Here is a 12,545-nt window from a genome sequence, read left to right as displayed (position 1 = left end):
GGAGAGGATGGAAGTGCTAAGGAGGAGGGTGAAGAGAGGGGCAAAGTTAGTCTTTTAGGGATACCCACATTTAGGAAGAAGATAATGAATAAGAATACGGTGAGGAGAATTAGGAAATAGGAGTAATCAGTGAGGCAAGAGAATCAGAAAAGTTCAATATGATAGAAATGAAAGAAAGATGGAGGTATGATTGATATTATAGAATGGAGCAAGAGATCAAAAAGGATGAAGACAGAAGATCCACAGATCTGGGGACCAGGAGATGTTTGATAATCATTGAGAGATGAGTTTCTAACAAGTAGTGTAGATAGTTTCCATATTGCAAAAGGTTGGATCAGGAGTGATAGGTGAGGATTTATAAGGAGTGAATAAAGTGAGTGTGGATTACACAAGAGAAATGTTTGTGGAATACAGAGATTTAACAGCATATAAACACCCTTAGATCAGGTCTTTGGGGAGAAAAAGCAAAAATCTACGGTGTCATCAGAAATGAAGTATTTGGATTGCATACTTTGCCCATCCCCTCAACCCCTAGGGCTCACAAGTCTTATGATAATTATAGCTATAAAACAATGGGACTTGTAGTTAGTTTTTAAAAATGTTTCTATTTTAAATATATTGTGAGCTCTCCTCCAAGTAGTCATCTTGGTAGTTTCTATGTTTATTACAATGATATTAGTGAAAACATTTTTGACCTGAATTAAGACCTTGGTCCAGCACCCATGTCCCCTCTCTTATGGGCTGCCATTTTCTTCCCCTACACTGATTCTTTTCAATCACGGTATGATAATGATACTTCCAGTTTCTACGGTACTTGCCAGTGTTTCCACCTATATTCTTTGTCCCTTCTAGACTATTTTTCTGTTACTAAAATCAGAAAGGGAAAATAATTGAATTATAGTTCAGGACAGTCCATAGCTATTGTGAGTATCTCTGATGAAGAGCCTGTCTTCTCCTGTGAGGGTGCTTTTGTACAGCAAAGAGAAGGGTTCTTTATTTCCCCCCTTTTTTGGCATGAGTGACTCCATTTTAGAACTATTCTCCATTTCGGTGTTGATTAAGTATATCCCTGTATTTGAGTTTATCCTATCCCAACTCGTTCTGCAAGGCTGAGCATGTAGAGAGATATATTGTTCCAGGCAAACATAGAAGAAACAAGTTGCTTTGCCCCTACCCTCTTTCAAACCTGTACAAGGCTGCTGTAAAGAAAACGATGTGCTCTGTCCTACCTGTAAGAACAGGTATAGGCAGTTTTTAAAGTAACAAATTGATTCCTGTAGGGCAGGGGTTCTTAACCTTTTCAGTGTCATGGACCCCTCTGGCAGTCTGGTAAAGCCTATGAACCTTTTCTCAGAATAATTTTTTTTAATGCATAAAAGAAAATACAAAAGATACATTGAAATAGTTACCAACATATTAAAAAAAAACTTCACAGGCTCCGTGAACCCCTTAAGAACCTCTTCCTTAGGGCATAAAAGGTCTGCTATCTGCTTTATTTGGTGGTGGATGGGAGGACTAGAGGGAGCCCTCTGTTTTAATCTCCTCCTATCTCTCTGTGTGTGTGTGTGTGTGTGTGTGTGTGTGTGTGAGTGGGAGTGGGAGGGGGAGTGGGACAGATATTTTCTTTAGTGTCCTTCACCTATCTATTTCGGGAGGCTTTGTGTTTTGACCATGGCACTCATACTCAGCGTGTATACAGCAGACTAGTCCAGGCTGGTATTTTAAAACTGGCCTGTATACTGCCTATGTTAGGAAGAAGAGCAACAATGAATGCCCCATGAAGCCTCTATGTGTCTGAGTACAATAGTTCTAGGGAATGGTCTTCTCTATGTTTCTGTGATTTGGTTTTCCTGTTATGGACTCTAGGGAACATCTTGTGTTGTTTTAAGTTACTTAAGGCTATAGCTTAAAGTGTGGAATAGACCAATGAGTTTTCAGGAACTCAACTTTGTCCCTGACCACACCTTCTTTCCTGTTCCCCTAAGTGTTGCCTATGCTAAATATCTTGGGAACCTTTTGCCTTCATATGCCAACAAAATAATCCCTTCTCATGCATAGATCTCACTGATTATAAGTCTCATTTTTGCCTTGATTAAAATTAAAATGTTTTTTGGGTAGCGTTCAAGACCTGCTATAATTTGGTAACAAATACCTCCCCTTTCTAGCCATACCATTTTACTGTGCTCCCTAATAATCTTTGTTCTAGCCATTCTGAACCAGCCTCTACTGCCCAAGTGCGCCTCTCTCTTCCCTGCCCCCAAGCCTTGTCTATACTTATCTTTATGCTGAGAATGGCCTCTCCCTCTCTTTTCCTATTAATTTTCTTTAGTGACCAATTTAAATCTCACATTTTTTCATGAAGGTAGTATTTCCCTTCCTTGAAGATCAGACATGATTTTCTTCCTCCAGTCTAATATAACATTTTGGGTGGTATCTCTCTAATGTACTTAGTACGTAATATTGGTTATTAGAATTATCCATGTTTCCTTCTTACACGCTAGTAGGCTGTAAGAATTTTAGGTCAGGGTCCATTTCTTATCTTTGTGTCTCACCAAATGGTGCTTTGCATACAGTACTGTTGTTGTTCAGTTGTTTCAGCTATGTCCAACTCCTTGTGACCCCTTTTGGAGTTTTCTTGGCAAAAATACTGGAATGGTTTGGCATTTCCTTCTCCAGCTCATTTTACAGATGAGGAAACTGAGGCAAACAGAGTTGAGAGATTTGCCTAGGGTCACACTGCTAAGAAGTGTCTGAGGTAAGATTTGAAACTCAGGTCCTCCTAACTGGAGGCCCAAAGGTATATCCATTGTGTCACCTAGTGGCCCTGTCCTTTGAGAAAATAAATTCTCTATGTGGAGCATGGATAGGAGTAGGGAGAAACCAATTACTAGATGATTTTTAGCATTCATCATGTTAATTTTAGCTTTCTCATACTAATTAATAATTATCAAACTTCAATAGGTTTCATTTAAGTTACAGTTCTTAGAATTTTTGGAAGAGACTATAGGGCATAAAGTATCTATTAAGTGCCTGGACACATATTTTTCCCAGAAATGCCTTTTTTCTAGTATTCAATTTCAAAAATTATTATTGCCATCTGTACTTAATAGCAAAAAAAAATTCTCAATGTTGAATTTTATGTTTTTAAAAGAAAGAAAATTTTATGTTTTCAGAAATTATTTATTATACCATTTCACTCTATTCATTTTCTGTAACAATCTTGTTATGAACTACAGAACCAATATGGCCATATACTTAATAATTCCAATCCACTGAATACAGTCAAAGAAGATAAAGGTCCCGAGGCCCATATGTAATGGAAGACAAAATGCCATGATACATTTATCAAAACAAGGCAGATGAAAGAGAGTTTTTGGAATGAGTGGAAACAGTTCTCTTTTTTTTATTTTGAAATATTGACTGCCCAAGCCTCTCTGTCCTGTGGTTCAACAGTGAATGTAATTTTTAAATACATTTATCATTGTCCCTGGTTCTTGAAGAAGCTGCTGCTGACAAAATTACTGTCAGAGTCTACAACTGTGGCTCACAAAACTGATGCATACATGACTGACAGTTCCTGCTTTATTCAGTCCATAACATGCTTTACACCCCTAGCCCACACGTGCGACTTCAGGACCAAGAGCCTTTGCTTCTAATGTAGAAGAAGAACCATGGCCAGTGCCAAATATGGCATATTTAAGAGTCTTTAGTTTTTTATTTTCTTTTTCTGCCCCATGTGCTCCCAATGATATACTCTGCCGTGTGGTATTTATCTTCCCCAGAGATCCAATGGGGACAAACACACACACATATACACACAGATATGTATGTGTATATGAGAAACCTAAAATAAACATGGTAGAGATATAGCAAATATATATCTATATATGTATATGTATCATCCTTATTTTGGGTTTCTCATATTAATTGATAACTATCAAACTTTAATAGATCTCATTTATGCTATAGGTCTTAGAGTTGTTGGAAGGGGCTTTGGAGTAGTCAGGTTTTTTCGAGCCTTTTCACTTGACAGATAAAGAAACTGAGTCCCAGAGAGGGGACCCGTAAGGTAATAAACAGTAGAACTAGAGTTTTAATTTTTCTTCTCTGACTGCATATTTGGTGCTCTTGCTGTGGCACCATATTTCCCAATAAACTACAAAGAATCTGTTAAGTGCTTGGACAGATACATGCACACATTCAGATATACCTCAGGAAATGCTGACCTGAGAGATATCGTTTTATAATCATTTATATATTGTGACCAACCCCATTTGGAATATTGTGAAACTCCCCTGCAATGAGGGTTAGCTGACCTCCCTGAATACAAATTGGATTTCCAGTGCTATTGAATGATCCCAGTGTTATTAACTTCCTTGAGCACCAATTTCATTCATAATATTGTTCCTATGGAAATGGGACTGCCTCTTCCTCTGTGATGCTACTTTTCCTAATGGTGTGTTTTTCTTGTTGTATAGATATCCTTATCCATCTTTATCCCTATATTTTTAGGGGAAAGCAGTTCTGTAAATAGTGTCTGAATTTTTCACATACAATAACTAACATTGCTTTATACCATTTTATCGACTATGAAAAGATGAAAGTTAACTTAAGTGAATTTGACTACAATCTGTCAAGAAGCATTTATTAAGTTCCTTCTGTATTCCAGACATTGTGCTAGGTGTGATAAAAGTAAAAAGAATCAAACACCCCCCTACTTTCTAGGAACTTACATTCTTGGGAGGGGGGACAAGAGAAAATAATAATATCAGGTTCTGAACTTGAGTACCTGAAGTGAAAAGATTGCTACTTAGGTGGGTCCTCAATCTCATCCATGTAGATATTCCATCCAGTGGTTCAGATCATCACTCATCTTATCATGTATAACTCTTGTCCATCTCCTCCCAGAAATCTTCCTCTAACATGCTAGGGGCCTTCTTCTATATTTCTTTATTACAGATACTCATATGGACTGGCCAACTTTTATCTCTTGTTCTCATTACATGTCTGCTTTACCTCCTTTTTTCATATATATATTTGATCATATATGTCTGACTATATCATATGTACGGATATATGTATCCATATATATGTATACACACATATCTCTATCTATCTCTATCTATTTATCTTTGATAAAGAAACTAGAAGACTAAAAATAAAGAAATAAAAAAACAAAAAAACTAATTTATGTTTAAGGATGAAGTATTCCCATTAGGGAATTTTTCTCTTCCAATGGTTGAATTTTTTTGTATATGTATGATATTGTATTCATATTCACCCCATTCATTTTCCTTTTCTTGCTGTGTTTTTATGCTTCTTTTCTTTCATTTTTACCTCTTTAGCTGTCCTACCTTCTGCTAAATGCCTTTTCTTCTTTCTCTACCTCCCATTTTATGGGACTTAAATATGGTCATATTTAGGTTATACATAAAGGAAAGAAAGAAGGAAAGGCAGAAAGTAGGGACAGAGTGAAGAAGGAAGGAAGGAAGGAAGGAAGGAAGGAAGGAAGGAAGGAAGGAAGGAAGGAAGGAAGGAAGGAGGAAACAAATTTTATTTAGTATGACATACAGGGTAATAATAATCCTTCAGTGAATATATGGAAATATGGAACAAGGCAAATGATTTACAAATTGTTTTATTTTTACTTTATGCCGGCAACATGGTGTAACGTATAGAAGACTAGCCACAGAATTAGAAAGGTCTGGATTCAAGTCTTGCCTCTGAAACATATCACTGTGTAACCATGGGCAAGTCACTTAACATTTCAATGCCTTAGGTGACTCTAAGGTTTTATAAACTACAGACAAGCTGCCAATCTTCATTAAGGGAGGAAGTTTCTTACATGATGAACTCTTTCCCCTCCTTCCAAATGCCAATTTTAATTTCAAGGACCTATTTAGGTAGTATCATATACCATGATGATAAGTATTACCATGTGAATGTATTGGCTGGGCTGAGGTCCCTGTTTAGATCATCATGAGGTTCCTAGAGCATACTCCCATCACTCCCAGATCTATTCCTCCCAGGCAGCCTTGTCCCTGAACCTGAATCCCCACACCCTGCATCAATTTCCCTTTTATGTATTGTCTTCCCCCATTAGAATGTAAGCTCCTTAAGGATAGAGACTATCTGTTTTGCTTATACTTGGACCCTGCTCCTGCATTTCCCCAGTGCTCAGCATAGTGTCTGGGAAATTAAAAATACTTGCTGAGTTTCTCTCTCTCTCTCTCTCTCTCTCTCTCTCTCTGTCTCTCTCTCTCTCTCTCTCTCTCTGTCTCCCTCTCTCCATCTCCCTCTCTCCCTCTCCCTTCCCCTTCCCCTCCCTCTCCCCCTCCCTCTCCCTCCCTCTGTCTCTGTGTGTGTCTCTGTCTCTCTGTCTCTCTCCCTCTCCCCATTTCTTCCCTTCCCCACCTCAGCAAATTTATGCAATGCAAATTTTCACTCACCAAAGGTCATTAAAGGCTACAGTTTCTAAACTAGTCAATTTCACCTTACTCCTACCCCAGCCAAAAAACTGCATGTGCTTACACAAGCATACACACACACACACACACACACACACACACACACACACACGCACAAATAAATCTCATTTCCTTCAAGTACAAAAGATAATTCATAAACTTGCTAATTGGTCTTCCTCTCTGCTGAGGTTGACATATGGAGCATAACATCTTAATTCACACTTTACTGGTAGACAATCTAGCAATAGAATTGGCTTTGCTTAGTTTTGGCCTCAAATTTGAAATTAAAATAAGACTGTTTACAGTTGAGCTAAGAAACCAGAAACCTTAAAAAAGCTTTTATTCCAAAATACCCCAAAAAGGGCATGTGTATTAATCTGAGGTTAACAGGGAACAGCGATAAGAGTCGCTCTTATTTTTTTTCCTAGTACCAAAGACACATAATGCCTCCAGCATTGAAATAACTACTGTTAGATGTCCATAAAAGTCTTAATCTTGAATGGTGTGTTTGAATAGAGTAGAATGAGGAAGAAAGAATTGGTATGTACAGGAAGCCAAGGTTAGGGAGATGTATGCAATAACTACCTGCAGTGAGTTAAAATATTCCCTCCATGATTGCCCATAAAGGAATCAAATTGAGTGCCAGCAACTTTAAAGGGACAGAAACACAAGACATTCAGGGAAATCTCATCATGTTTTTTTGTAATCCTTTCCTTTTATAGCTTCAAAACAAGTATGTTATAGGAGTAAGATAGTTGTACAATTCTAACAATACAAAACTACATCACCATTGTGTCATTTATAAACTTATCAGTAAGTGATAGATTTTTAGTACTTATTGGAGTGACACTACAATATTTCTTAAATATTTTCTCATTGGTGTGTATGTATGAGTGTGTGGTTGTGTTAGTACACATATATGTGTATATATATGCACATGTAATTATATATAGATAGATTATGTGTGTATATATATATGTGTGTATATATATGTGTGTATATACATATACATATATACATATATACATATATACATATATATATATATATATATATATATATATATATATATATATATATATATATATATATATATATATATATATATATGAAATAAGGGCATTGAGGTGGCACAGGGATAGAATAGCAAGCCTAGAGTTAGGAGGATGAATTCAAATCTGGCCTCAGACACTTACTAGCTGTGTGACCCTGGGCAAGTCACTTAACCCTCTTTTCCTCAGTTCCTCATCTGTAAAATGAGCTAGAGATGGAAATGGCAAACTACTCCAGTATCTTTGCCAAGAAAACCCCAAATGGGGTCATAAAGAGTCAGACATGACTGAAATGACTGAATAACAAATACATTTATATTTATGATATATAACAAATATGTAGTATATTATACATGTTATATATATATATACATATATATATACACACACTAACTCACAAACTCAGCAACAAATATGTTTATATATGTAGTAATAATAGCTAGCATTTACATAGTGCTTTAAGGTTTCCAAGACACTTTACATGTTACCTCATTTGCATACGTTATCTTCAACAACTCTGGGATTTTATCCCCATTTTTACAGAGGAATCTGAGGCAAACAGGTTAAATGAAACAAGTTCACATGACTTGTAAGTGTTTCAGACAGAATTTGAACTCAGGTCTTCCTAACAAGTTCTATACCCTACTATGTGAGAAAGAGAGAAGGGAGAGGGGGGAAGAGGGAGGAGGAGAGGTAGAAAGGAAGAGCGGAAAATGGGAGGGGGAGGGGAGGAAGAGGAGGAGAGAGGGGAGAGAGAGGGAGGAGAAAAGGAGGGGGAAGGGGAGGGGGCCAGGGGGAAGGAGAGGGAGGAAGGGAGAGAGGGAGAGGGATGGAGAGAGCAAGAGCAAGCTATTTATGTACACATATGCATATAAAAATATGTATGTGTATTTGTGTGTATGTGTATTCTCCATCATGCCCCACTGCCAGGAACCTTCTCTCCATTTCCGTTTTTAAACTTTCCTTTGTGTGTTGTTTTCCTTGAGAGCAAAGTTTGTCTTTTCTTAAAATATATTTTTATCTTTATATTTTTTTAATTTAAAAAAATACTTTAAAAACATTTTCTCTCTTGGCACTTAGCACAGTGCCTGGCATGTAGTAGGTGCTTCATATGATTGACATATATGTACTGCACTAATAATAACATGTACCACTAATGTTTATATGACACTTACCATGGGCCAGGTGTTGTGCTAAGCGCTTTACAGTTTTGATCTCCTTTATTCCTTACAACATCCCTGGAAGCTAAGCGCTTTTATTATTTCCATTTTTATGAGGAAACTGGGGCAAATAGAGGTTTAATAACTTGCCCAGGGTCACATAGCTGGCAAGTGTTTGAGGCTGGATTTGAACTCAGGGTCTTCCTGACTCCAGGCCTAGGGCTCTATCATCTGTACCAACTAGCCACTAAATACACACACACACACACACACACACACACACATATACACACACATACACACACACATGCACGCACGCACGCACGCACACACCACACCCACCTTGCCAATAAAGTCCTACTGTGATGCTGTACCAAGGCAGAAAAAGTGATTTTGAGTTACCAAGGTTGTGGCAGATGTAACACCCTTGAATATGAGTCCAGAAATGGATAGTGTGTGCATTAGATAAGGAGTATAACTTCAGAAAAGTGTTATCATTGTTTGGCTGGTGGGTGAAGAACTTTTTGGTCACAAAAAAATTTAAAAACAATTTTTCAAGTTATAGAGTACTGTGTAATGTATACAGGTGAAAGGAATACCTGTATCAACAATATTGCTACTCTTTGAAGTATTGAAAATATTTAAATATACTCAAATATTCACATGGCTCTGCGACTCCACAGATTCAGAAATCAGCAGTGTAGACAGATTGCAACCACCCATATCTGCCTATCATGTGGGGCTCTTATCTGTGCCTCTTATAAACTCTTCCCAGGGGTTTCCATCCAGTATACTAGAAGCCTTCCTGGTTTTCTCATGACATTGTGAGGATATCAGTGGAGGACATTGGATGTCCATCGATCATTCCCCATTTGTTACACATGACTAGCTCATCTTCTTTTTCTATCACACATTTCTTTAAACATATGCTTTCCTCTGTCTCTTTATAATTTCTTATTTTCTAAGTGCCACAACTGGCTTATGCCCTCTGCATTTACATATATGTACATACCTTAATGCCCTTGTCATAACTATATTAAAGAGGAATCACTTAGAAGGCAAGTATTATGTCTACTGAATCTACTTAATATACCATCAGCAAGATACTGGCACCCACGCAGCTTCATTATAGATATTATTTAATGATGATAAAATTGCCTACTCCCATTAAGAAGAAACCATCAAAAACAAGAAAAAGAGAAAATCTTGGTTCTCCTTCCCCATCCCACCTGCCATCCAAGTACAAGCTGTCACTGAAATAGAGAGACTATTTCCCGGAGTGTCAAAATTCTTGTGACCCTGCTTTAGACAAAAATTTTAATTGTACTTTAAAATGAGCAGCCAAGATATTAGCATATAGTTAACCCAAACAAGCATATATTAAAGGATCATACTTCCATATTTGGCATTTGGGGCCAATTCCTTAAACACAGCAAACCTCAATCTTATATCTAGGGGAAAGAATTGTCAATGAAACTTTTTTGGAGGGTGGGGAACAGAGGGTGGAATAATGAGGAAGAGTAAATGTTAATTGGTCATGCCAAAAGTATTTTTCAAAGCATTTATGAGTTAAATTCTTATCTCAGGTCACTGAATATCACTATTCAGTGTAAATTGTTTTTTTTTCTTCCATTTTTAACCCCGACTTAAACATATGCACAGCATGAATTTCCCTCCATTTTTTCTTAAAGGTAAAAATAGAAAGGAAAAATACAGTGAACTGGTTTCTTTTTCTTTTTCCCTCGTTCAATTTCACCAATATTACATAAGGGTTCATGTATTGTATGTACATTCAACAGCATCTTTCTCTTGGAAGCCACTCAGCTGGAGTCAGCAGTTTTAAGACAGGTCTACAAATTTACAGACCCACAAATGGAAGGGGTTGAAAAATGACCACCTTTGCTGTATAGACATATATTTAACCAAAACAAAAGCCCACTTAACCCACATTAAAGCTCATTCTGCACCATTTTATTATATTTAATGACTAACCAGTTCTCTTGGGAGAAAATGAAAAATGTCTCTGCTTGAGTTTTGGTTGGATTTACAATTAATTTAGTTCAAGTTTTTTGTGCAATTCTGTTATGTGCCTATTTTAACAATTTAAGAACTCTGGGCTACACTTCTAGTTATATATTGAAGCAAACATCTGTATCTGGAACAGCAGGCTCATTTGGACACCTATGCTTATTAATATTACTTGTGATAACTTCATTTTCTTAACATTCCCATTGTGTCATTTCACAGCATTTATAACTGAAGATGACTGTAGAGATAATGGGATTATAGACTCAGAGCAGGGAAGGGTCTTCAGAGATGCTCTATGCCAGACCCTTCATTTTACAGATAAGGAAACTGAGGCCCAGAGAAGCTAAATAATTTGTCACGTGATGGAGTTGGGATTTGACCCCAGGTCTTCTGACAGCAAATCCAGTATTCTTTCCAAGGCATCATTTTCAAAACTCTCATTTTGCAGATGAGAAAACACATCCAGAAAGACTGAATGACTTACTTGCCCAAGGTCAGTGAGGTAGGAAGTAGGAGACTAGCATTTTTTTGAAACCCAGATCCTTCATCTCCAAATCCAGTGATGTTTCCACAGCAGATGGTATTCGATAAATCTAAAATCATGATACTTTTCCTGCATTTGGAAAAGCAGCATGTAGGTCTTTTCTAAGGAACTTTTTCTCTTATTAGCCACTGATGTCTAGGGGCAATACCATGGATCTTATTCTTGGTTCCTCACCCAGCCCCCAACTTAAATGAGGAAAGTACCTCCCCTGAGTTTGCCTGCTGTGATGAATTTGCTGCACAGCCCTGTCCTTGAATCACAGGCAATCACTGAAGCATGGTTTCTGAAGTTGATGTTCATAGGGAAGAAACCTCGAGGAAAATCATTTTCCAGGCTGTTTTATTTTTAAAGAACAAATGTAATCAATAAAAAATACAGGGCTGTAAATGGAAAGGCAGATTCTGCTAGTGTATACAATTTTAAGAGGTGCTGGTTCATTTCTGAAATTAAATAGCCCAACAATGCCTCATTTCTAAGCAGCATTTGGAAGTGGGTTTTTTCTGTGCATTTTAAAAATTGAATATTTTAGTTAATATGTTTTTAAAACTGGAAAGCGGAAACCACTGCAGTGGTTATTCTAGTGGAAATAAGCGTTTACTGAAAGTTCTGGAGTATAGGAGTGGCCCCATTGAACCTGTGTTTTAGAAGATTACTTTTGGCAGTTTTGTGCAGATGGGATTAGAGAGGAAAAAGGACAAGAGCAGGAATTCCAATTATTAGTCTGTTAGAATAGTCCAGGGCAAAGTTGATGAGGGCATTAATTATATTATATTGTATCAGTGGCAAAACAGAGAAGAGAGAGATGTATGATATGTTATGGAGGTGAAATAAACAATATTTGGCAACCCATTGAGTGTAGTAAAGGGAGTGGTAAAAGAAAGTGAAGAATCAAGCAGGACTCCCAAGTCACAAGCCTGGATAACTGGCACGATGGTACCCTCATAACTGTGTCTGTGTATATTTTTCCCCAAAAGATCTAGATCACTGGGTAGGCATATTTTTACCCAAAGAGTAGCTTAAAACACTGGGGAAGATCCAAAGATAAGACAATAGTTCTTACCTTCAAGCTTACATCTTCATACAGAATCTAACTCTTAGAAATAATTTCATAGTTCATTATAATCCACCACTCTATAAGCATACTACATTGTGTTTGAATGTAAATTTCAACAATGTTAATAACAACACTGTAGTTACACGTATGGATCCCACATTCTTCGTCATGTATTGGCCAGGATCAGGATCAGTAGAGTGCCTGAGAGTTATGTAGCCCAGGGACTTTCCTGGCATTTGT

The sequence above is a fragment of the Trichosurus vulpecula genome, chromosome 7, assembly GCF_011100635.1.
Source record: "Trichosurus vulpecula isolate mTriVul1 chromosome 7, mTriVul1.pri, whole genome shotgun sequence".
NCBI lineage: Eukaryota > Metazoa > Chordata > Mammalia > Diprotodontia > Phalangeridae > Trichosurus > Trichosurus vulpecula.
The sequence above is the reverse complement of the archived record's forward strand: the minus strand, read 5'-3'. Positions refer to the sequence as shown.